A 27,813-nucleotide genomic window follows, 5' to 3' on the forward strand; every position below is an offset into this window, starting at 1 on the left:
AGAACTTTCTCATGAAAACAACTTGAATGTCGAAGAAAGACATAAAGAGCAATTTCCGTTGCGGTTCAGAAGACGAGTAAGTGATAGTTATATTTTCATTAAATGGTTAACAATTTAACTATTCTTTATAAATTAATTTAATGAGGGAGATGTTTTATTTTTTCTTTTTTTTTCGTTATAATGTAGATATCACAATCATACAATCGTGGAATATGTTCAAAAGATATTAAAAAACTATATCCACTAGCTTTGGGTCCTAACATGCGAGTGAGAAATTACCAGGATGCATAGCTAATGGGGTTAGGTTCCACAATAGATCACGATCAATGACATAGAAGCCAAAATAACAAGATACATGTTGTTGGATACCATGAAGACAAAGAGATTGACTTCTATGGTGTCATAACTAATATATTTGAATTAGAGTATGTGAAAGAAAACATAGTTGTTTTGCTAAAGTGTAAGTGCTTTAATCTTGCAAATAAATTAGGAATGCAAATTGATGATTATTTCAAAAGTATCAACATTAGCAAATTTTGGTATGAATTTGACCCTTTTGTTCTTATAAGTCAAGCCAAACAAGTCTATTTTGTGGACGACATGATACATGGAAGTAACTAGAAAATTGTTCAAATGTTTCAAGATAGGGGTGTGTATAAACACTTAGAATTTTCATGCCATGTATGGAGATTACTGACAGATCTGCAAAACTTAATTCAGATAAATATTACAGATCTTTTCTATTAAATTAGAAATTAATTAGTTTTGATACTGAAATTGTCTTGACCCAAGTTGCTTAAATTCAATGTCAGTTTAGTTTTAATTATTGCCTTTAGATCATCTTAATCACCTCCTAAAACCAAATATTCTATGATTTTTATTTTCATTCATAAATAATCTCCCTGTGAACCGACTCAGACTCACCGAAACATAAATTTAAAATTGTACTACACGCACACTCGCACATTGGCAAGAATAATCGCCCTACACCTGTTTTGTAACAGCCAGGGTCCACATAGCAACGTATTGTCCGATTCAGGTCGCGACCAATCCCCGATTTTATCGCTTTGAGATTTAATCCCAAAATGGGCGTCACTATGTAGAACACCCTCCGTACTTATATGCCTAGTTCCCTCCCTTTGCATGGCCGATGTGGGATTCGCCTAAGGTGCTTACATGCACCCTACCTAGGGACTCAGTGTCCTCACTGAGGTTTGCCCCACCACCGCGCTTAGAGGCTCAGGGTTCAGCTCTAATACCATTATGTAACAGCCGCGGTCCACATAGCAACATATTATCCGGTTCTGGTCACAACCAATTGCGTGTAAGCACCTTAGGCAAATCCCACATCGGCCATGCAAAGGGAGGGAACTGGCATATAAGTACGGAGGGTGTTCTACATAGTGATGAGCGTTTTGGAATTAAATCTCAGAGTGATAAAATCAGGGATTAGTTGCGACCTGAACCGGATAATACGTTGCTATGTGGACCCTGACTGTTACATAATCGTATTAGAGCTGACTCTCGAGCCTTTGAGCGCAGTGGTGGGGCAAACCTTAGCGATGATGTTGAGTCCCTAGGGGGGTGCATGTAAGCACCTTAGGCGAATCCCACATCCGCCATGCAAAGGGGGGGGGGGGACTAGGCATATAAGTGCGGAGGGTGTTCTACATAATGACGCACATTTTGGGATTAAATCTCAGAGCGATAAAATCGGGGATTGGTTGCAACCTGAATCGGACAATACGTTGCTATGTGGACCTCGACTGTTACATAATGGTATCAGAGCCGATCCCCGAGCCTCTGAGCGCGGTAGTGGGGTAAACCTTAGCGAGGACGCTAAGTCCCTAGGGGGGGTGCGTGTAAACACCTTAAGCGAATCCCACATCGGCCATGCAAAGGGAGGGAACTGAGCATATAAGTACGGAGGGTGTTCTACATAGTGACGTACGTTTTGGGATTAAATCTCAGAGCGATAAAATCGGGGATTAGTTGCGACCTAAACCAAACAATACATTGCTATGTGGACCCCGGCTGTTACATGCTTTAATAAGAGGATTGATGTTTGATGAATTTGGTTGTAGTTTTGATGAATAAATATGCAGGGTAGCGTAGCAGTCAATTTTTGGCACCGTTGTAGGGGAGATTAAATTGGTAACTTAGTTGTTTTACTTAGTGTGTTATTGTTGTTGTTTTAAAAAAAATTAAAAAAATTATTTTCAAAAATATATATATAAAATATATATTTGAAAAAATAATAAAAAATTATAAATTAAAAAATAATTAAAAAATAATTAAAAATATTTAAATAACTTTTAGTTACTAAACAGTGCAAGAGACTACAATCAGGTATGATTATTGAAATATTAATTGATTTATTAGCATCATTATCTACCGTTGAATTGTCATTTTTATATTCTTTATGTCTCGGTATTTTAGCATTTCTGTGCCTTGTAATGCATTTGGTCATCCCGATCCCAATGAGGGAAGATTTTCTTTTAACCAAAGTCTGGGGGAGAATTCTTATCTGTCGGGCTATGACCTGGATCTTTACACTGACTACCCCAGTTCCTATGACCATTGGAATTATCCTTGGAGCAATGACTTTGTGTTCCAATCTCATGAACCTTTTCCTCTACCACCTCACCAATTCGAGTTAGAACAAGGGGTTAGATCTGATGTTTATCAACCTCAGGATGAAAAATTTTTAGAGGACACCCTTCAAGAGTTTATGCAAGGTCAAATGAGTTTTAATGCACAAGTGGCTGAACTTTAAGAACAAACCACTAGGGTCATAGGTGACATTTTAGAACAATTGACCGAGTTTACACAGACCTTAAGCGTGAGTGAACCTAGAGAGTTTCCAAACCAACCCAATCAAAATTCCGTAGGTCAATGTCTTGGGGAGGAATCGTCATTCAATGCATCCATAGGTCAAGAGTTAGTCTAATTTACACCCATCCCTAGGAATGATGAACCAATTGAGAGACTTGATGACCCTAGGATGGTATGAACAATCATAGAAGAAAAATTGCACCAAAATGATGTGAGAAAAGAAGAAGCCTGGGAGGAAAAAGAGGATAAAATCCGAGAGCTGAAATGTGAAGATGTTATAGGTCTATCCACATTTGAGCCTATATTTCTATCTTTTAGGCTACTCTATATTATTGGGGATCAAATTAAACCAGACATGTGTGTGAGGTGTTTGTGCGAATTGATGTGTTGTACTCTAATGTAATAAAACCAACACCTCCGGATGACATATTTTCAAAATATGTATTTGCATTCATGAGAAAAATCAATTTACATAATTTTGAAAATGACTTTAAAAGTGGTGTAATGAATGGGAGTTATTATACGATTAGGTTGGCAACCACTCATTTAATCCTTAATTGGAAGAAAAGAAAAAAAATCTAAAAAAAATAAAAATATATAATAAAATAAAATTTGTTTTTAAATATATATATATATACAAAAAAAAAAAGATAGAGAAAAGAGGAAGACAGACTTAACGCTAATGGCACCACTTTTCTCAAGCAGTGCAATCACACTGCCCTATAAAGGAAATGACACACTGCCCTATAAAGAAAAAGAAACACCAAGTGTTGAAAAAGAAATGTCGAACGTTGAAAAAGGAGACGCTAGACGTGACCTTGCACTCGTGGCACACCTTGAGCCAAGTGTGGTTGTTGGAATAGTGACTTCCACTACCGTATAAAAGACCCCGTATCTGTATGAGGTAAGCCACACTTCTTTGAGATCAGTCTTCTCTCCTTTGTGTTGTTCTCTGATCAGGTACTCTCCTCCCTTTTGTAAGATTCATAGTTTTGTTTTACTTTCCTCTTACTATAGTTGTGTTTTAAAAAAAGTAGATCTTCAGCTCTCAAAAATTGGCAAGTATTATCCATCTCTCCCATAAAATGATTTGAAAAAGATTTATGTTGCTGGGAGTGAAAGACTTAGGTTGTTGATGTGTAAAAATATTCCTGAAGATATTCATTGGTTGATTGAAGAAAAAGTTCGATTTACTGGTGAAACTTCATCTAGTTTCAAGCACTTTCCAAGATTTGGAAAGAGTAGTTTTTCGAAAAAATGAAGAGCGAAAAGATTAAATGGTTGTCACAAATGTGTTCGATGGACTTGTAACACACGATGCAAATCTGTGGGGTTTACTTCCATAAATCAAAAAGATAAAATTAGTTTCATAAAGGATGGGCTGAGTAATGAGTCTTTGGATGATATCCGATTGACTCTTGAGACGTATCTGTGTGGAATAGTACAATGAGAACTTCTTACTTTATGGACCCAGTTCAGAAGTGACCACCAACGCTATAGTCTTGGGAATCTGACTATAATTGACTATGTTTGCCAATTTCTAAGAAAATTGGATGGGAAGCCTATCCCCACTTCATAGAAGGTGTTTAAGCTGTTTATGGACGTAAAACGAGAGGAAGATGTGAGCCACAATCACAACTATTTGTATATACGCATGATTTTTGTTTGTGTTTATTTCTTGATTTGCTATATAGCTACTTTTGATCGCCAAACCTCTTTAACCAGTTCTACTTTCAGGGCATACATAAAGAACTAACATAAATGAAAGGACAACTAGTTCATTCGCATCAATACCATATGTGTACTATGTGGCTCTCAACTTGGGAGCGATATTTGTTACACACTTGTAGCAAGTGAACTTGGCCTAAAATTAGGAGAGAAAAAAATTAATTTGGTATATGGAAGGGGAAGTCGTGGATTGAATGGATGTGTTTCACAAGCTGCACATCTTGGAAAATCATATGTGGTAGGTGTAATGCCAATCCCTTTGGCTGATCCATAGATTTTCGAGATTACACGTGGTCAACTTATAAGAATGACTTCTATGTCTAAGCACATGACTTGTAAGATTTATCAGTCATACGCCTTCATTGCTTTACCAGGAGGTTTTGGTACACTTAAAGAAATCTTTTGTATAATCTCCTGAGCCAAGATCAATCTCCATACCAAACCCATTGGACTTTTAAATGTTAACCATTTTTTCGATGGGTTGCTTTATTTTCTTAATCAAGCTGTGGAACAAAAGTTCATTTCTCTTTTGGCAAGAAAGATTTTCATTTCCACATCCACCATTGAGGAGCTTATGTTCCACAGCATGATCCTTACGAGCCTTAGATAGACTGGTCTAAAGGCAATTGGAAGTAAGCGTTAAAGGGGTCCGATTAATTTAGATTTATCCTTGTAAGGCAAGTCTATGATAAGATGGCTGAGTAAGGAGTACTTTTTATACTCTTGAGATGCATCTGTTTATAACTTGTATGTTTTTTTTTTTTTTTTATTTCGGCATGAAAATAAAATAAAAAAATATATATATATAGGGTATTCTCACCTATTTGTTGAAGATTTAGCAGTTCACAGTAAACTTATAGACTTGAGGAGTTATAGGTATTCCTAACAACCCTATTTTATTACTGCAATTCAAGTTGGGGAGGGGGGAGTAACGTATATTTATGAATTATTTGGTCCATGTTTAACCATGAATTTGCAATTGCATGCTTGTAGTTTTGTGTGGATTGTTTATTTTTATCTCCTCCTATTAAAAATTAAAAAAAAAATTATGTGTGCTTTAAATAATGCTATCCTAAAGCTTTGGAGTTATACATTGATAGCCAGTTGAATTTGCAATATGAATCATGAATGCATTAATTTCTCATTTGAAAACGTATATGTATGGAATTGGAATAGGTGATTTGCATGCATCAGGTGTTCAATAATTAGAAATTGGTTTATCGATCATAAAGTCAAAGGCAATGGTAATTAGCTGATTAGCGGACTGCATGATCCCTCAATAGAAGTGGGGACTATTACTTGAGTAAGTGTTTGAGCCTAATAATCGTTAATTCTGAGTGAAATAACATTTACTCTAAATGCGCTTTATTGTTTATCTTATCTTTTCAATAGCTTGAAAACATCAATTTGCTTTGAATGTCTAGTATGATAGCGGATGAATTTAGCTGGTTTCAAATTCTGAATTAGTTAACTGAGTAACATTGTTTTGTAAAAGCATGATAGGGGATTAATTTCTTTCAATTTGGGCCTATTAACCTTTTTTTTACATTAATCTCCCTTGCTAGCCCATTTGAGTTGTTCTTAGCAAAATTTCTTTTCTTACCCTCATCTAAACAGTAACCACATGAAGTTTGTCCAAACCTAGTGTATTTTTAGGATTCAGTCTATCTCGGTATTTCATATAAAAAAAATAAAAAAGAAAAAAAGAAAGGAAAAAGAAAAAAAGGGGAAGTTCTCTTAGCTATTCAGCACAAGTGTTTCAAAATAAATGCTGAAGAAAACAATATTTCCAGTTTGATATCAGAGTAAAAAAAAAAAAAAAATCTCGACACACCCTTTGCACACTTTACCCTTTTCTTTGACAACCCGTATTAACCTCATATGTAACGACCTGAAGATAGGGTGTTGATATCAATGAATAACACGATATAATCTTATGATGTGTGGGTAGAATTATTCGTTGAATTGGGTTTTGGTGCGGTGTGAGTGTGTATGTATGTGTTTTGGAAGGTTTAGGATGAGTGGTTAAGAGTTAGGAGGGTTTATGAAAAGGTATCCCAATGTGTGGGGCTTTGGGAGGCTAGATATTCGAATGGTGGAAGTATCATTCAAATGAGAGTAACCCCATTCGAATGGGGTGTGAGTCATTTGAATGGGAGGTGATCCATTCGAATGGTCTATTTTGCTGGGTGGTGTTTCTTCATTGTAACCAAATTTAGACTATGTTCCAGTCCTAATATTTCAAAACTTAAAACATGAAAGTTGTAGATATTTCTCTTATCGTTCTATATCATCTTGAATAACCTCAATCGGAGTTCGGATGAGATAGTTATGCTCAAAATTCGAAAGGGTGTCAAAATTATCCAGAATCCATTTGAGCCTTTACATTCGAATGAGTTGCCTTTACATTCGAATGAGCCCAGCAAAAATTGCAAAATTCATCCGAATGAAAGCACTGTTGCATTCGAATGAGCCTCTAATTCCTTCAGTAATTCAAGTTACTATTTAAAATTCATTCGAATGTTCCCCTGCCTCATTCGAATGTCACTCACATAACTTGAAATATTTCTCTAACTCATTCGAATACACGCCAGATCATCCGAATGACTTTCAAATAGCTTCATATATATGTAAATATCATTTGAATTCCTTAAATTATATTCAAATGCCTCCCTCAATGTTTCATATATATATATCGCCCGATACCTCATTAATTCTGGAAACACATAGAAAATTCTAGAACTAAAATATCAAAAAAATATAATAAATATATAGAGAATTTTGGAAATAATTAGATGGATAAAGATGACTTATAAAGATAATATAAAAAGAGAAATTGTGAGAAAAATCTCACTAGAATAGAACACTCTTTTTCCTCTTTCTCGTAAGTCCTCTGTTCTTCTTCAAACCCTCATTCTTCTTCTCACAGCAAGCCAGATCTTGCTATCCAAAGAGTTCTTAGTGGTTGATCGGTGAAGTAAAAGGCAAGTTCTCTCTTCCTTCCTCTTTTCTCTTGGATTTTATTGCGTTATGGGCTGGTTACGTGTCTTAAGAGCTTGACTGGGTTTAGGGTATTTAAGTTGAGGGAAAGTTTCTAACAGCCACGTGGGGCTTGTTTCTCCCCACTAATCCTAAGGAATGGAGTTTTAAGTGGAAGTTTGAATGGGAGACTTGTTTCTTCTCCATGCCCTACTTTATATATCTCACTGTGAACTTTAGCTTAAACAAGAAATCCGTGACTCAGTGTTATTGGCTAACTGTGTTGAACATGTTATGAACAGAGAATAACTTTAGATTGCTTATATATGTACTGTTATGGCATGTTTTGAAAGAATGGTAATTGTGCATCATGAGCATGTCTTGGCTTGACTTCCTGCATAACATCTCATGAGTGTGCACGAGCATCAATTTTTATTTCTAGCACGTGCAAATTGTATGTGGCCACTTTATGTGTTGCATGTGCATTGGAAAAGGTATGGACAGAGATGATTATGCACGCTGCGGTTGTGTACCGACGGGATATATCCCCCAAAACCAGTAGGCATTAGCCTGACTGGGGTTACGCTCCTGCAGTGACGACTGAGGGGCGCGCCCAATGGTGATGACCATGGGTGAGATTATATATGTATTTATATATATGCACGTATGGCTATAGCCAAGTGTATCATATATGACTTATGGTCACCGGACTCAGCTACAGACTGGTACGTATTATGTTGCATTTTATTTTCTATGTGAGGCCATTGGCCATTTATATGTTGACAGACTTATATGCGTGTTATGCATGACATTATCATTATGAGTGTGTGTGTAACTCCTGAGTTATCACCTGTCATTTTCGTCGATATGTATGTTCACCACACCTGTATCCTATTATTATCTTCCATGCTCTTCCTTCTTATTTCTTATGCTTGCTGAGCTTTGTAGCTCACATTGTACTCTCCTCCATTCCAGGTAAAGGTAAAGAGGTAGCAGGTGGGGAGTCAAGCAAGAAGGATGGGTAGACATGTGCGTGTGTGGGTCCCTTCTTGATTTAAATGGTCTTGGGAAGCTGTTGGTAGATGTGTAGACATTATTTTGTGTGTAATGTAACTTAAAGAAAAGTCATGCCTGTAATCCTTGGAAGTATTTATTTTGGGTTTGAGTTTGATGGATGGCAGGTGTATGCATGCTTGTGGCTAAGTGTTATTTTGTCTATGTTCTCTAGCACCCACTCTTCCAGGTTGCCTTGAAATGGGTTAACTTGGGGGAGGGGGGTGTTACATCATAACCCCATTACAACCCAGTCTGGTCCCTCTTGATGCTATAAATCATGTGATCTCAGGATTCGAGTTCGGAGTAGGGAATTCTATTTAAATTCAGAAGATATTCATCTAGGGCATTATTCCAGTCATGAAACTATGCCAATTTCCCTGTTCTTTCGTGAAAATATGTTCTTTGTATTTGGGATGACACCGATTTTGAACTTGTTTTGCATTTACTCTTATAACGGTGCACCCCCTTGTGTGTACACCAGAGGAATAGTTTTTTTTTATTGGAGGAAAAATCCATAGTAAGGTCTGAAGTCGAAATTTCGAGGGAGTAAGTTTGTGTGTTAGTTACCCTGATTGTCGTTCCTAAGATTGTATGACCTTTTGTAACGCCCCGCTTTCTTGGACGCGTTATAAGTTGGGACAATTCTGGGATAATAAATTTTTTCCTTTCAAACTAATCCTAAATCACATCATTCCTCATATCCATCCCAGAATTTCCAATCATTTTTCTCGAAAAAGAATCATTATACACATCAAATGTGAAAGCAAGGATCGAACTTGACATCTTAACATTAATCAAAATTTAGATCTTACATCATCGTTCCTCAACATAACTTAATACAAAGCATAAGTTCTCAACTAACATTAACCCTAAATAGGGTTATACATCATCATTCTTTCAAACGTCCAGAATTCAAAGTAGCAGAACTTAAATACATGCTACATAACATATATTCCATTCATCATGCACTTTGCTAAGTTCCATTTCATGTCTCATTCATCCTCGTTTCTGCTGCAATCTCCATCTGGAACATTTGAATATTCCAGGGGCAAAGCCCAAGTTAGATGATGAATCATCTAAGTAAGGGAACAGTAAACATATTTCATGCATGAATGCAAAATGCAAAATGTCATTTCCATATCATTTCGGTTTGAGTCGACCGCACCCAACTGCTGCTCCCTATTTTTACAGTCTCCTTACCAAACTGAGGTGTATGGGTGCACCATTGGCAGAGTAGCAGTACCAGTCCATAACCCCAAACCCTTATGCGATGCATGGTCAATAATATCATCGTGAACATATGCACATTTCATCATTAATACATGTAAATGCAATCTACATGATATATTCACATTAAGGCATGACAACATGATAAAATCATTTACTTAACACCGGGTTTTGGGTTGAACCTCTTAGAAACCAAACATTTTCCATTAAACTAAATCTAGTTTGGAAGTACCACTTACCTTTTCAAGCTTATCGGGCTACCTCGATATTTGGCCTTGCCTCAAAATATGTGCATCGCCTCGATTTGCGTGCCAACCTCAAAATTCACACGAGTCACTTCAACTTAAGCCTCAAAGCATCATAATCATCATATTTGATTGAATAAGCATTAAAACCTATTTTTTCATAATTTCTTGTATTTTCTCTATTTCTTTCTATTTTTCCTCAATAAATTCAAACTAAATATTTTTCAAATATTTTCTCAAATATTTCGCTATGACAGTTCATAAAATAATATTTTTGAATGTTTAGAATTTTTTAAGGAATTTTACTTAACTTAACCTCTCAGGCTTCCTTGGTATTCGTGCCATATCCTCGAAACGTGTGCCCGAACCATTTTTCTCGTCAAAATCTTCGAAATATTTCCTAAACATAATTTCCTATTTTTCCAAATTTTTCTAGCATTTTCTAAAATTTTCCCCCATCATTTTCCTATTTTCTTTTTCCTTTTCTTTTCTTTTCTTCCTTTCTCTTTTTCTTCTTCTTCCTCACTTCATCTTCTTCCTTTGTTGCTTCTCTACAGCGCACAACCACTGCCATCCGCCCATTAGCGCCTCGATCGACGCCACCTGCTGCCTCACTTTGCCATCCTCCCCGTGCACCGCGGCCGCCACCACCGGTGGTCTTCATCATAACCACCCGCAGCCCCACGTCCAGCTGCTACTCGCGGACTTGCTCGCTGCTCGCTTCGAGCACCTGTTGTAGCGGCTGCCATGGCCGCATATGGCCATTGCATTATCGCTGGCCGCGACTTCCAAGCGCCATCACGAGCCACCGCCTCCCGCGCTACTGTTGCTGCTTCGACCCATTGCTTGTGCCGCCATGGCTGACTTTTGCCCAGGCTCTCATGAGCTCTCTCTCTTTCTCTCATTTGATCTCTCTCTCTCTTTCTCTCATTTCCCTTATGGCTTCCGGCCAAGCTCTCACGAGCTCTCTCCCTTTCTCTCATTTGATCTCTATCCTTATCTCTCTCGCATTCTCTCGGCCGAACTCTCATAGGCGCTCTCTCTCTCTCTCTTTCTCTCTCTTTACAACTCTCTACTTCCTCTCACCATTGCTTGCTCCCCTTCTCTTCTCCCTTCCCTTTTTATAGTTGAAGCACTGCCTCAAGCTTGCCTTGCCCATCCCTCTTAGCGTGAGAATCAGTTCATAACTCTTGCAAAGGTATGGCTTCGGGTTGTAGAGCATTGGCGATCACACACACACACACACAACACACAACCTATATATATAATTATATATTACATCAATATATTTACACATTAAACCTCAATTTTCATCTCTATTACACTTGTGCAATTTCTTTATTGCAACTATGCCCTTAAACCTCAAATTAATTTGCATTACAAGACTGAAAACGCAAAATTAATAACTTCAAAATTACTCGATAATGATGATTTTGCCCTGGTGTCCTCACCTGGTGTCTTCACGAAAATATGTGTTCTTACATTTGATCGAAATCTGATTTATAATATTCGACTGTATGTCAGATAACTTGTTCTATTCTATGTATTTTGATTTCGAATTTGAAATTTCTATATTCATGCGATTATTGTGAATAAATACTAGCCAATATAAAGTCTAATTGCTATGGGACTAGTAATGTTTAAGTTGGGGGTGTGATTAGCGGTCAATTTTGTAAAATTTTGTTATAATTTTACCCTTATTTTGATCTTAAAATTAATTTAAATTGAATATTATTATACATTTTGTGATTGCGTACAAGTTTAAAAATATTAATATAAAAATATATATAAAATAAAAAATATATATAATATATATAATATATGGATTGTAAGCCCAAAATAAGGAAGGCCTCAACCCAAAATAAGAAAAGCCCAAGTCCCACAAGTTGCTTACGTCATCGCTTACATCATGGGTTGGAATGATGTTATCGCTTACATCCAGTCACGAAGTTCCAAGAATTACACTTTGGCCTGAACTTTTTATTTTGTTTATCTTTGTATTATTAAACTAAATATTTGTTTATCTTTTTTATTATTAAATTAGATAATTGACTAGTCTCCATTACACCTTGTGGGCTACAAATAGCTCACTTGGTTGCATTTGTAACCATCCAATTTTTTATATAATGAAAGCATAGTTGTGTTCTTCGAATTTCTCTCTCAAATCTTCAACTTTAGTTTCCATATAGTTGTGTTATGTTATTATTTTTGTTATTTTTATTATCCACCACCTATACGGTCGGTTAAATATTGTCTTTCAATTACTGTCTCAATAAACCGCCTATATGGTCGGTTAAATATTGTCTTTCAATTACTGTCTCTTTATTTTTCACTGCCTATATGATCGGTTAAATATTGTCTTTTAATTACCGTCTCTTTAATTATCCACCGCCTATATGGTTGGTTAAATATTGTCTTTTAAATACTGTCTTATAATTTTCGTCATTTAAATTCCTGCCAATTTATTTTCAAATGAAGATAAATAGCTAAATCCAATATTGGGTTAAGGCAAGGACAGTGTCTAACGCCAATGATTCCTTAAGAAAGCTGCGCTTCAAAAGTGTAATATTAATCTGATTTAATTTGAACAATGTGCGTATAGTGTATTTTTGAGTTTGGATTGGAGCATAAGCCTAACTTAGAATTTCTATGCCACATATGGAGATTACAAGACCTGAAAATGTTTTCATACCCAAGCCCAAATAATTAATCTGTATCTATAAATTCTGTCTGTGGAATATAATTCAATTTATGGTAATTGCTTAACTTAGAATTTTCATGCCATGTGTGAAGATTGCTTAAACAAGAATTATCATTATCTTGAACTAAAATTACTGACAGATCTATAAAACTTAATTCAAATAAATATTACTGATCTTTTCTATTAAATCGGGAATTAATTGGTTTTGACACTAAAATTTTCTTGACCCAAGCTGCTTAAATTCAGTGTCAGTTTAGTTTTAAGTCTTACCTTTAGATCTTCTTAATCACCTCCTAAAACCAAATATTCTGTGATTTTTATTTTCATCCATAAATAATCTCCCTTTGAACCTACTCGGACTCACCAAAATATAAATTTAAAATTGTACTACACGCACACTCGCACACTAGCGAGTATAATTGCCCTACACCTGCTTTAATAAGAGGATTGACGTTTGATAAATTTGGTTGTAGTTTTGATGAATAAATGTGCAAGGTAGTGTAGCAGTCAGAGCTTAACCCAAGTCCAGCTAGTGCCTACTAGTATTGGGGGATATATCCCGACGGTACACAACCGCAGCGCGCATAATCATCTCCAACCTTTCCAATGCATATACAACACATAGGGTGGTCATACTCAATACTCATGCTACAGTAATTATCCGTGCTCCATAAGAACGCATGAAATGAGAAATTAAATGGTCACACACAACAGCATGCCCATGATGCACAAATATCGCACAATCAACAGATGCCATGATAGGGGGTATCATACTTAGCTTAAAATTATACATACTTCACAATCACGGCCATCACGGTGAGGAAATAACACTAAAAGATGGAACACGCCACACTTGGGCCTTGCGGACAAAACAAGGTATTTTATTGGGTGTTTAAGGAAGTAGCAAGGCATGGTGAAGAGACAAACCCCTCATGCCAATAACTCTAACAAAATCACCATTCCTTAGAAATAATGGGGAAGAACAAACCCCACGTGGCTATTAAAGACATCCCCAGACTCAGAAAATAAAACCTCAATTAAACCCTCAACCCGTATTTAAACTTAAGAACAAGAAATATTCCAAGAAGAAGGAAGAGTAAAAAGGAACTTTCTTTCTTAAGCCTTCTTCAACTCTTAATCACGGCTAGAGACTCCTTGGATGGTAGGGTTTGTGTAACACCCCGCTCCCACTTACGCCACAGTGAATAATCAACCGAACTACTCACTCATCAACCAAATATTGAAAGGTCGGACTATGTTTCAAGATGAAACACCTTAGGTGGGAACTAGGCTTCGTCCTTCCCTTCGATTCCCACTCAAGGATACGAGCATAGGAAAACCCAAAATCTCGAGTGGGCGTCACCCTTCTCGACCCCAATTAATGACTTAAGGGTGACTCGCCCAAGATTCAACTTGGGAACACAAGCACAATTCCCAATGCGACCTCAAGGTAGACTCCTAACGGTGAGGGTCTAAGGGGGGACTCATCCATTCCTTGTTTGGGCCTTGAATCTATGAGTTAAACTTTAACCATTGCTACTTGGGAAATTTCATCATCTTTGGCCTATTTTACTTTTGCATATATATAAACTAGTTTAGGCCTTTAATTATTCCAAGCATAAAAAATCTCCCATTTTCCTTCAAAAATAAGGTTATCCAACTCATAAGGTGCTTTAAAAAAATACCCCATTTTTTTTGAAACACCTTCAAAACTCCTCTCTTTAATTTTTCTTTTTCCATTCCATTCCAACACAAGCATATATAAAATCTTCAAATGTACAACCATTATTCATGCTCCCAAAACAAGGGCTTCAAACCCACATGCTATAAACAACATACATCAAATAAAACATAGCAATATTACATAAAAAGCTTGCTTTTCTTCAATGCATAAAGCCCTTTCTCTTGCAAATACCCATTCCATTGGCCACTTCCATACCTACAAGAGGTCCCAAAATAACCTCATGAGCCAAAGCTTAGTAAGGGTGCAATGATATGTAAATAGAAGCATAACAAGTTTATGTAAATGCAAGTGCATGCAAGTATGGCTAGGTCTTCACATCCTCACAACCCAACATGGTTTCAAGCAACAACCTACCCCTTATCTCACCCCCATGGCCGTAGGTCTCAAGAACATAACAAGCATTCAAAATAAAACATAAAACTGATGCAACTTACTTACAAAACTTGCAAGGCCACCTCCACATGGGGTCATCCCTTATCTTTGTTCTTCATGGATCTTCCACCAACAAGCTTAAACTTTCAAGAACATGCTTGCTTCAACCCTCTAGGCTTCTTGATTCTTCCTCTCTTCTTCTTCTTCTTCAACTAAGCAATTGGCCAAAAAGCTTAGCCTTCTTCTTTACCTCCCTTTTTATAGCCAAAAATTCCCTTTATTCAATTATTTTATTTCCATGGCAAGAATAAATCCTAGCCCTAGGATTTTACTTAAGTTGGAAGAATGCATCTTAGCCCTCCAATTAAGAACAATCCATGTGCCCTTGCAAGACACAATCCCAACCATCCATTTTGGAAGAACTAATTTCCTCCCTTAAGAGAAAACACACTCTTAGTCTTCTTTCAAGACTACACCCTAGCCTTCCATCTTCTTAAACCATGATCTCCACCATCCAAAATCAATTTAAAAAAATTTCTTAAATGAGTTGGCAATCCATGCCATTCTCCAAGATCCACCTCTAGCCATTGGATCTATTCTTCTTCCAAGACTCAAGCACAACCATTGGATCACTTGGGAATTTCCATTTTATTTTCCAATTAACTTAATTTGACTATTTTCAAGACAAGTCTTGAAAGACATAAATCACTTTCTTTTCCATTTAATAAATTCTCTCCATTTTCACACCATTAATGGATGACTAATTTATTTTATTTTCCATTTTCTTCTTAGGCAACATCATCATGGCTTGCATTTAATGCTTGAAAGACCATTATCTCTCCATTTTGAATTTCCTTTAAATGTTTATTCTTGCTTCACAAGATTATGCCATGTGTCACCAACCACCATTTCCCAATTTCTCATTTCTTTAATTTCTCCTTCTCCTTAAAAGAGAATTTTCCATGTGTCATCACTAGACACAAGCCTTTGCCTCCAAGCTTCCATCACATACCAAGGCCTATAGGGACATTCTCAAGCATACACATGCCTATCCCTTGGCCACATTTACCATCAAGCCCCACAAGCTTGATTAATTAATCAAAATTAATTACTAACACTACTCGAGAAAGCCTGACTCATCCCTGCACCTGCACAGGACTTCTATTCACTTCAAAATCGCTTTCACTCGGCTTGCCTTACAAAACCTGACCACCTTTAGGGTCCCGTGCTTTACTGAAAGCCATATTCAAAAACTTATGGGCCATTCAGTATTTTCAACTGTATTATAATTGTACCGAAAACTATCTCCATTTTGATTTCTTTCAATGTCATAAATCATATTTCGAGACGCTTGCCCATCTCAGGCCTTCATTCCTAGACCGCCAAGTCCCAGGGCCTTCCCTACCGTTGATTCGACAATCTTTACTCTTAATCCATTGCTCAAAACCACTCTTGGACTCTCCAGGCCATTCAAGGCCCCCTTCGATATGACTGGAAGTCATATTTACAACACCGAGTAGCACCCGAGGCTTTATATCCAACCTCTCACTGGGTCTTGCTACTCAAATGACCAAATTGCCCCTTCCCAAAGCACCTGTATTCCTATTTTCCACTTCTATCTAAAAAGGCACTTTTTGATCTCCTTTCATTTCTTTAACACTGGTAACACAAGGTGTTACAGTTTGGCTCAATGTTGAAGAGAAGAAGAGGGTTTGAGAAGTTATAGAGACACGTACGAGAGAGAGAGAGAGAGAGAGAGAGAGCTTTGTTCGAATGATTTTAATTTCCCATAAACTCTTCATTTTATATTTTCTTCATAAGTCATGTTTATCCATTCCTTTATTTTCCTAAATTCCTTTATTATTTCCCAATCTGGAATCTTCTATATGTTTCTTGAATTAATGACGGTTCGGGTGATATATATATATATGTTTGTGAATCACTTAGGGAGACATTCGAATATAGCTTAAGGCATTCGGATGATATATATATAGGTTGTTGCGTGAAAGACATTCTGATGAGTTGGGAACATTTGAATGGGTTCTGAGGCATTTGATAGAGGAATTGAGAAAATGCAAAAGACATTCGAATGCTACAATGGGGCATTCGAATGAATTTGAAACAGTTGGATGGAATGCAGAAAAAAGAGAAGGCCATTCGGATGCTACAGTGGCTTCATTCGGATGAATTTCTCAATTTTTACATGGCTCATTCGGATGGAAGGGTGGTCATTCAAATATGATGGTTTAATTTACGGAAAAAAAAAAGGATTTTGGGTAGTTTTAACACCTCTTTGAACTTTGGGCATAACTCTCTCGTATGAACTCTGATTAAGGTGATTTAAGATGCTATGAAACGATAAGAGAAATATCTAAAACTTTTATGTTTTGAGTTTTGACATATTCAAACTGTATCAAGATCAAAATTGGATAAAAATGGAAATCCCACACACATAAACATAGGCCATCCGAAATGACTTAGCTCCCATCTGGAGGCCTAAGCACTCATTCGAATACCTTAGCCTACATTTGAATATCCAAGCTACCATTTCCATATACATTCGGTTACAACACCAAAAATCTAGCTTAATCACTTATCTTACACACTTAACCCTTATGCAACACTTAGGAAATTATCACCAGTAATAACATATTGAACATCAATGCTAACCAACTCAATCCTCAAGGCATGACACAAGAATAACTAAATTCGGGTCATTACAAACAAAGATGTTAGTTTTGTTGCAATGGTAGCCTGGCAACGATGGTTGCTAAGGTGTGTTCAATGGGCGATGGAGCAATGGTAGCCTGGTAGACGAAGACAGGGTTGATGGATGAAGATGTCGGTGTTGGAGTCTTCATTGGAGGGAGCGATGTGCTTCTGGAGAGTTGGAGAATGGAGATGAAGGGGGAGGGGAAGGGTCGAAGGCTAAGATCAATGAAAGGGAAGGAATCGCTCTCGTCTGTTGGGTGTGGTGGGTGACTTTGACTCGGGCTATTGGGTGCCTGGTGAGGTTAGGTGCTTATGGCGCAGTGCACAATTTGATTTGATTTTTTGATTATTTATACCAAATAATTGAACTGAACCGATTAATTGATTTTTAGGGGAAAAGGTAACCAAACTAAACCGTTCCCTATGAAAAACCGAATCAAACCAACCAAACTTGTTAGTTCAGTTCAGTTAGTTTTGTTAGTTCTATATAAGGGAAAATATATCCCAAGATGGGGGATGAATTGGGATTCGGGTAGAGTTTCGATAACTTGAAAAACTTTAGCTTGTAGGATACTAGGTTTTGAAACTTGAGGGAGTTTGTTTCGAAACTGACCTCTTTGTTAAGTATGTTTCAAAACAAAGATGAGTTTGTTTCGAAATCTAACTTATCGGAATGTATGTTTCGAAATCTACTATAGTATGTTTCGAAACCTTGCTCTCTGGTTTGCTTATTTCAAAACTCCTTTAGCTTTTGAAAACTGTTTCTTATGAATGCATAGGCAACAACAGTAAGCTAGAGAAATAGACAAGACACGAGTACAAGAGATTTATAGTGGTTCGGCACCCGCCTACTCCACTACCTCCAAGCTTACCCACTTGAAGGATTTTCAACCACAATCACCTTCACTAGTGATCAAACACACTAAGGGTTTTACCGTGGTTCACCCTAAAAGCTTACACGGTGAGTTTTTATGGCTTAACTCAAACCTTCACCACAATGAGCTTTTTGGGGATAAACTCAAACCTTACAACTTGTGAGTTTTAGGCTCAACTCAAACCTTTCCACAAAGAGTTTTTGGCTGAACTTAGATGATATTTTACTCTTGAATAATAAAATAGTGGTTTTGATAATGGCTATATGAAAATCAATCTCTACTATATGGATTTTGTGAATGAGAAAATGAATTTTTAATATATGAGTTTTGAAGCAAGGTATGAAAACCTATAGAAGAAATATTGAGTATGGTTGAGTGTGATTTGTTTCAAAATATATATTTGATAATCTCAACTTGCTTTCAAAAGAATCAAAATGAGGATTTGTTAAGTTTTTATTTTTTCAAAATGGATAGTCGACTATGTGGTTCATTCTGTTGACTATGCCTAAAAATAGTCGACTATGATGTTAAGGATAGTCGACTATGCATAAGAATAGTCGACTATGCTGATTTAATCTGTCGATTATTTAAGACTTATGTTGACTATCATGTAAGGATAGTCGACTATGGCTTTTCGTCTGTCGACTATTTTTGTTCATAAATTTCAAAATTTTCCTTGTATTTTTGATCTGTCGACAATGAGAAGTTTTGGTTGAGAAATAGTTTACTATGCTTTCTTATCTGTCAACTATGCCTAGTTTTATTTGAAGAAATAGTCGACTAATCCATTTGATCTGTCGACTATGTGTTTCATAGAAACTTACAACGGCTAGTTTTTCAATCTCCAACGGCTAGTTTCTCATTCTCCAATGGCTCAATAATGGCTAGTTTTGTGCAAGACTCTTGGGATGCTTATATATACATATCAAGGAGATCAAGAGAAGGCTAATGGACGGGAACGAATTGATTTGAGCTTACATTTTATATTTGTTTGTATTTACAGTGTTCTGTGCTTTCATTGTTATACTTTTCTCTCCAAGGCTTCGTTCTATTATTGTTAATACATTCATTTAAGCCTTGTTTAATCTTGAGAGACATTGTAACTAAGAGATTCATCTCTTAGATTCTCTCGCATTCTATATTTCTTATGCTTCCTAGCTTTTGTAGCTAGAGGGCCCATTTTGAGTGGGAGATTTTGTATTTCCTAGCTAGGTGCTAGAGGGCTTGTTTGTATAAGCAAGAGGTTGTAATTCCTAATCTTGGACTAGAGGACCTACTTGGTTTACGTAGGGGGTTTTTAGTGGATTGTTTGCAAAATCTTTAGTGGGAGCTAAGGTAGTGGATTAGGCTTGGTTTAAGCCAAACCACTATAAATCTTTTGTGTTATTTATTCTTCTTGCTTTACATTTGTCATTTCATATGTTCTATGTTTTAAATCACTAAAACCTCAATTGGGTCAAAAAGTTTTCAAAGTTCTGTCAAGATTTTTTAAAATATCCAATTCACCCGCTCTCTTGGTGTGTGCCATAGCACCTACCCATTTTAACAATTGGTATCAGAGCCTAACTTTTTATTTCAAAGTTTAACAACTTGAGGAGAGATCCATGGCTCTTAAGGAAGGTTATCCTATAAATGTGGCACCATATTTTGATGGTTCATTCTATGATTTTTGGAGAAAAAGAATTTGTGTATTCATGACATCCATTGATTGTTATCTATGGTATATTGTGGAAAAGGGTTTTGTTTTAAAACCAAAGATGGAATGGGATGATCGTGATAAAATGAATTTTTCTTTAAATATTAGAGCTATGCATATTTTACAGCATGCCCTAAGTGATGATATTTATGTTAAAGTTTCTAAATGCTCCAATGCTAAAGATATTCTAAACACTCTTGTTTCACTATATCTTTCTAACAAATGTTGTGAGCAAATTGATGAAAATTCACAGGTTGAAAATTCATTGAATCATCAACAAATAGAGGAGAAAGGAAGTTCTCGTGCCTCTAGTGAAGAAAGCTCAAACATGTGTTTCATGGTAAATGAAGAAGAGGAGGTAACCTCTACTTCTACTCTTGTTATTGATATTGATCAAGAGTCTAGTTCTTCGTATGCTTATAATGATGACAGTGAGAATGATTTTTCAAATGAAGAGTTATTGAATGCTTTGAATGATTTATATGAAAATTTTGAAAAGCTATGTTTGAAAAATAAATCTGTTCAAAAGAAATTAAATCTACTGTTAAATGAATTGGAAGTATTGAGATCAAATAATGAATATTTTCTTGCTTCCAATAAAGAATTTTCAAAGGAAAATGCTTTGGAAGAATTTGAATTGAAATCCTCAAATAGTGCATTAAATGAGAAATCCAGTTTAAAAGAGGAAATTTCAAACTCTTATGATCATGAAAAAGGTGTTGAAATTTTTCATAGTCCAAGAGCAAAAGTCAAAAGCTCACATTTACACACCTATCATGAAATTAAATGTTTTTACTGTTGTAAATTAGGTCACATTGCATACAATTTCCCTTTAAAAAGAAAATCATATTATGGACCTAAAATGAAATGGATTCCTAAGGAAACTATGCATTCTAGTATTTCTCGTTCTAATCCTCAAGAATCCAAGCAAGTTTTGATACCAAAAAACTCTCATGTTAATTGGAATGTGGATAAGGATAAAAAGAAAACTTTTTTCATAAAGAGGAAACAAAAGTCATTTACTTCACATCCTAGCTATTGGTATCATTTTAGAAACAAAGGCTTTGAAAGAAAGAATCCACATAGGTTGAAACAAATTTGGGTTCCTAAGGAGGAGCTTTATGCTAACAATGGTGATCCCAAGGTGGTTTGGGCACCAAAGGCTTGTGGATAGTTACTTTTGCAGGTTTCTTGTCATCCAAATATATCACAAAGAAAAATCTGTATGGATGTATCAAGCATGAAGAGAAAAGGGGGATGAAGGAGAAAATCAACTCCAATAGATTCTCATTTTACCAACCAAGAGTAAGAGATATTTAAATTTCATCATTGGTGGTATATTTCTTTCCCTAAACTCTCTGTGCTTATAAGTTTTGATGATCTTGAGTTATAAGTTTGCCTCTATGATTTTGTTGAAGATCTTAATTAATAAAGGAGAATTATAGGGTTGTGATATATGCTTATGAGTAAAGGCGAAATGAAGTTTATTGATATATGCTAGAAAATGCTTCCTTGATAGATGTTCCTAATTAGCATAAGTCAATTATGTGATAAGAGATATAAGTATGCTTTAATGCTAATTCATGTGAAGTATCTTGTCACAAAGCAAATGAAATGAAGATCATAGAAAATAGGATAGAAATTGTGCATAGACTTATTCTCATCTAGTATAAGAGAAATGCCTAGTATCATTCATCTCCCATCTATTTATCTATGGCATAATGAACTAAGTCGTGCAAATATGAATATGCTTCTATAATCTATCCAAATGTGATTTTGTTGAAAGATTGCCTAAGCTTAAATATTGAAAAGACCACAGTTGTGGTGCATGAATGAAAGACAAATAAATAAATATATTATTTAAGCCTAACAATAGAGTCACAATCTCTAGGTCTCTAACTTCACTTTATTTAGATATTTTTGGTCCTATGAGAACACTAAACTTAGGTGAAAAATAATATGTGCTAGTTATTATGAATGATTACTCTAGGTTCACTTGATAATATTTCTTGCTTCTAAGAGTCAAACGTTTAGACAAATTTGAAATCTTCTAATAAATGAATATATATATATATATATTTCAAAAATTTCAAGTGATCATGGGGAGAATTTTGAAATGAGCAATTCAAGCACTATTGTGAGGAAAATGGTATTGATCATAATTTTCTAGTGCTAGAACAAAATGAGGTAGTTGAAAAGAAAAATAGATCTTAACAATAAATGGCTAGAATTGTGCTATGTGACAAAATTCCTTTTTAGTCTAAGCCATTAACACCTCATGCTATATGTTGAATAGGATTTCTATAAAGCCTATCTTAAAGAAAACCCCTATGAGTTATAAAATAAATATTCCATATTTTCATGTTTTTGGTAGTACATGCTTTATTATTAACAATGGTAAAAACTCTTTGAGAAAGATTTGATGTTTAGAGTGATGAAAGAATTTTCTTAGGTTATTCCACTCAAAATAAAGCATATAGGGTATATATCAAAAGAACTCTATCAGTAGAAGAATCTATTCTAGTTATAGTTAATTATGTGAGAGTTGAAGTTCCAAAACCCAAGGAAGATGATGATAAAAAATTAGGATAAAGATTTGAAAATTTCTCATTAGATCAAAAGAATCAAATCTATCAAATGATATTATGTTTAAATGCTTAATGAAGAAAATGTAACTCGTTAAAAGATAAAATCATCATTTTCAAGAGAGAAAATATGTAGCTTGTCCTTTCTCAAATAGAACCCAAAAATATTAAGGAAGCTCTAATGGATGAAAATTGGTTTATGGCTATGCAAGAAGGGCTAAATAAATTTAAATGAGGAAGTGTATGCGGAACAAACTCCCAATCTTAAGAATCCTCAATATGAGAATTATGTGCTCAAACTCTCAAAGGCACTATATTGTTGAAAACAAGCCCCTAAGTCATGACATGAAAGTCCTAACAAGTTTATTCTAGAGGAAGAATCTAAAAGAGGTCAAATAGATATAACATTACTCTAAGCCTCATAGCAAGGACATTTTATGAATCTACAAATAATCTATGTAGATAACATTTTTTGTTTTTCAAATCCTCAAATAAATCCCTATGGAATCAAAGTTGCCAATCTAATGCAAAGGGAACTTGAGATAAGTATAGTATAAAGAAGATGAAGGGATCCTTATGTCTAAGCAAAAAATTACATATTCTTAAGAAATTTAATATTTTTGAAAAGTTGCATCCCAAAAGAATAGTACATCAAGCCTAAACAAATATGGGATATGCCAAATGGTGGAAAATAAGCTATATAGAAATATGATTGGACCATTGCTATATTTGATAGCTAGTAGGATGAATATCATGTTTAGTGTATACTTATATGCTAGATTACAATCCAACCCTAAGATAAGTGAACTAGGGATGATTGCATCTTGATATACTGTGTAAATAAAACATTTATTAGGAAGAGTTCTTACATATGATTTTCTTAGACTCTATAGATTTTCCATATACAATCAATCTAGAAAATATTGTTTGGAAATACTTTCTTACACTCCATAGAATCATTTATGAAGATGCCATTAGATCTTTATATTGAAATACCCCTAACACCTTTAATTGTTTTCTATCTATAAAAGGAGATATTGTTTACAATTCCATTTTTTTTTTTTAAATGATTAGAGCATTCACTTCAAACAAAAGATGTCTTCCATATGGCATGCTTCTTATCTCAAACATTGGTTCCAAAGTAGATTAACTGGGAAATGTTCGTAGAGTTTCAATCCATCCTTCCAAATTTCTTAATGATTCATCTTTAAATTGTGTGTCATATGCAAAATCTTATATCCCTTGAAAATATACAAAAATCTTGTGATCTAAATTGTCAAAAGCCAAGCTTGTTTTTGCATTTTGGCTATAATATGACATGCATGTATGCTTATTGGGCTAATTAGTATTTACGCTCATGTATTGCTTGAGTAAGAAATTATTCTAATACATGCTTTGTCTTTAAAAATTAAAGGATCATCTTGCTTATTGGAGATCTCTATATAAAATGATCCTATGTTATAATCCTACGTTTAGGATATGGTACCTATGGCTTGATCTCTTATAAAGGCACTAAATATATGATTGAATGTCATGTTTTTGGGTACTTTAATGATTATGCCTTGAATCACTAGTGATCCATGACAAGTTATAAGAAAATTCCTAGTGTCTTTGTTTAGAAGGAAGTGAATTTCCATTCCATTCTCTTTCACTAAAAGTGATTATATAGTTGCTCGAATCCTATGGATGGAACAAAAGACTATGGCATAAATCCCCACAATATTCCAAATCAAATGTGCAAATACAAATGCTATAGCCCTAGCAAAAATTGAAGGAATCTTGCTCAAAAAGAAAATCTCAAATGGTATCATGTCCAAATCTATTGGAAATCAAACTCTAGATAAATCCCTACCAATCCTTAAGTTCAAGTGATTTTATCTGAAGAAGTTTCGATCCTTCATGTCTCTCAAATCTATCATTGGTTAAATCAAAGGGCTTCGCCGTCAATCTCTTAGATCTCAAAAAATTGATAAATGATATATTCTTGATGGCATATAGTATTCATGTCTTGAATAATTTATAATGCTATGTTTTCTTATATGAAATAGTTTGATTATCTTTGTGTGACAAATGAATACTTGAGTATGAAATCATGCTTTATTTGCTAAAGGATCATCTTGCTTCTTGAAGTTATCTATATGTAATGATCCTATGTGATTACAAGTATGGCTAAGATTATCAAAAGACAAATGTATGTTCTTAAAGCCTATCCTTAATATGTCTTGCATTAAATCCGCCATAACTTGTTTAGATCTATGTTTTTGGATGACCACTTATTCTTTGAACATATATATATATATGAGTGCATGTGGTTCATTCCTCAAATTTATGATCATTGTCATATTTTACTCTTGCAAAAATCATTTGAATTGAGACAAATTGCTATTTCATTTTTATATGAAAAATGTCTCTATATCTTAAAACCTCCCGTATAAGTTTAAGGGGGAGTCTTTTTCAAAGAGAGTCTTTCTATTTGCTTGAAATGATTTTTTTTCACTCCTATATTGATCATTTGATGTATATGCCTATAATATGATGTATGGCTATGCAATTGATCTTGCGCTTTGACTGTTTAAATGTGAGTGATTATATGGAAAGATATAGATCGACTTTGATGTGATCATGAGTATGCAATATGTATGAAATTTGTTTTGGCATCTCATGAGAAAGGTTTATGTATATGGCATGTGCTCAAATTTTCTTTTATTAATAATGTCATCTTAAGGGGGAGCTATCTCTAGTTCTTAAAACTATCTTTACTTGGTTATGTTTATCTCCAATTCAGTTCTATTGAAAAGATTTGGTTTAAAGGGGTGTCTCTTTTTTATGCTCTCAGTGTATTCCAAAAAGGGGGCGTAGTTAATCTTTTTGATTTTGACAAAAGGGGGGAGATAAAGTGATGAATTCATTGATTTTCATACTTGTTTTGTCATCATCAAAAAGGGGGAGATTGATATTTTACTCTTGAATAATAAAATAGTGGTTTTGATAATGACTATATGAAAATCAATCTCTACTATATGGATTTTGTGAATGAGAAAATGAATTTTTAATATATGAGTTTTGAAGCAAGGTATGAAAACCTATAGAAGAAATATTGAGTATGGTTGAGTGTGATTTGTTTCAAAATATATATTTGATAATCTCAACTTGCTTTCAAAAGAATTGAAATGAGGATTTATTAAGTTTTCATTTTTTCAAAATGGATAGTCGACTATGTGGTTCATTCTGTTGACTATGCCTGAAAATAGTCGACTATGCTGTTAAGGATAGTTGACTATGCATAAGAATAGTCGACTATGCTGATTTGATCTGTCGATTATTTAAGACTTCTGTCAACTATCATGTAAGGATAGTCGACTATGGATTTTCATCTGTCGACTATTTTTGTTCATGAATTTCAAAATTTTCCTTGTATTTTTGATTTGTCGACTATGTAAAAGGATCTGTCGACTATGAGAAGTTTTGGTTGAGAAATAGTCGACTATGCTTTCTTATCTGTCGACTATGCCTAGTTTTATTTGAAGAAATAGTCGACTAACCCATTTGATCTGTCGACTATGTGTTTCACAGAAACTTACAACGGCTAGTTTTTCAATCTCCAACGGCTAGTTTCTCATTCTCTAACGGCTCAATAACGGCTAGTTTTGTGCAAGACTCTTGGGATGCTTATATATACATATCAAGGAGATCAAGAGAAGGCTAATGGATGGGAACGAATTGATTTGAGCTTACATTTTATATTTGTTTGTATTTATAGTGTTCTGTGCTTTCATTGTTATACTTTTCTCTCCAAGGCTTTATTCTATTATTGTTAATACATTCATTTAAGCCTTGTTTAATCTTGAGAGACATTGTAACTAAGAGATTCATCTCTTAGATTCTCTCACATTCTATATTTCTTATGCTTCCTAGCTTGTGTAACTAGAGGGCCCATTTTGAGTGGGAGGTTTTGTATTTCCTAACTAGGTGCTAGAGATAAGCAAGAGGTTGTAATTCCTAGTCTTGGACTAGAGGACCTACTTGGTTTAAGTAGGGGGTTTTTAGTGGATTGTTTGCAAAATCCTTAGTGGGAGCTAAGGTAGTGGATTAGGCTTGGTTTAAGCTAAACCACTATAAATCCTTTGTGTTATTTATTCTTCTTGCTTTACATTTGTCATTTCATATGTTCTATGTTTTAAATCACTAAAACCTCAATTGGGTCAAAAAGTTTTCAAAGTTCTATCAAGATTTTTTAAAATATCCAATTCACCCGCCCTCTTGGTGTGTGCCATAGCACCTACCCGTTTTAACACTTAGACCTTACAACTTAGACAAGATAAATAAAGTTTATCTCCTACAGCCCGATAGATGTAATGCAATGAAACCTTCTTACCAATATGGTTGTACAAACCTTCTTGGTTTGAGAATAGGAGAACTTGGATGAAAGAATGCTTTAGCTCGCTTCTTCTTTTTTACTTCACACAGCACACTTAAAGATGGATACAAAGGATCTTCGTTGGATGCTTGTCAACTGTTTTCTTTCACATGTGCTTGTGAGTGTGACTTGTGTCTCTTGAGAGTGTATATGAGTAAATGCTTGTTCTCTCTTGTTATTGTGTGTTGTGGATGTCTTTTTATCTTTAAAGACTTGCTATATATATCAAGGAACAAGGATATGGCTGAAAATAGCCGTTAGAGACAAGATCAGAAAAGTAGGTTTCGAAACATGAACATTAGGTTTCAAAACATCTAGGCTTCTAGCTGGACAAAGCACTTAGAGACACAGACAAGTGGGAGACAACATTCTTAAGGAATCTCATGGCCATTAGGATATAAGATAGGTCTCCACTCAACCATTTAATAAATGAGTTTGCCAGGCATGAAGAAATCACTTTAAAATGATTTTGATAGATTTTTAGATTAAATAAGCATTTAGCTCCCATGCTTCTTGGTTTTGAAAATATTCTACTGATAGAGAGTCAGAGGTTTCGAAACATAGGTAGGAGATTTCGAAACATACTTCAAAAACTTCTTTCAAAACATATGCAACTCAAAAATGTTTGAATGCTTTGCAGA

The sequence above is a fragment of the Diospyros lotus genome, chromosome 12 (genome assembly GCF_014633365.1).
Source record: "Diospyros lotus cultivar Yz01 chromosome 12, ASM1463336v1, whole genome shotgun sequence".
NCBI lineage: Eukaryota > Viridiplantae > Streptophyta > Magnoliopsida > Ericales > Ebenaceae > Diospyros > Diospyros lotus.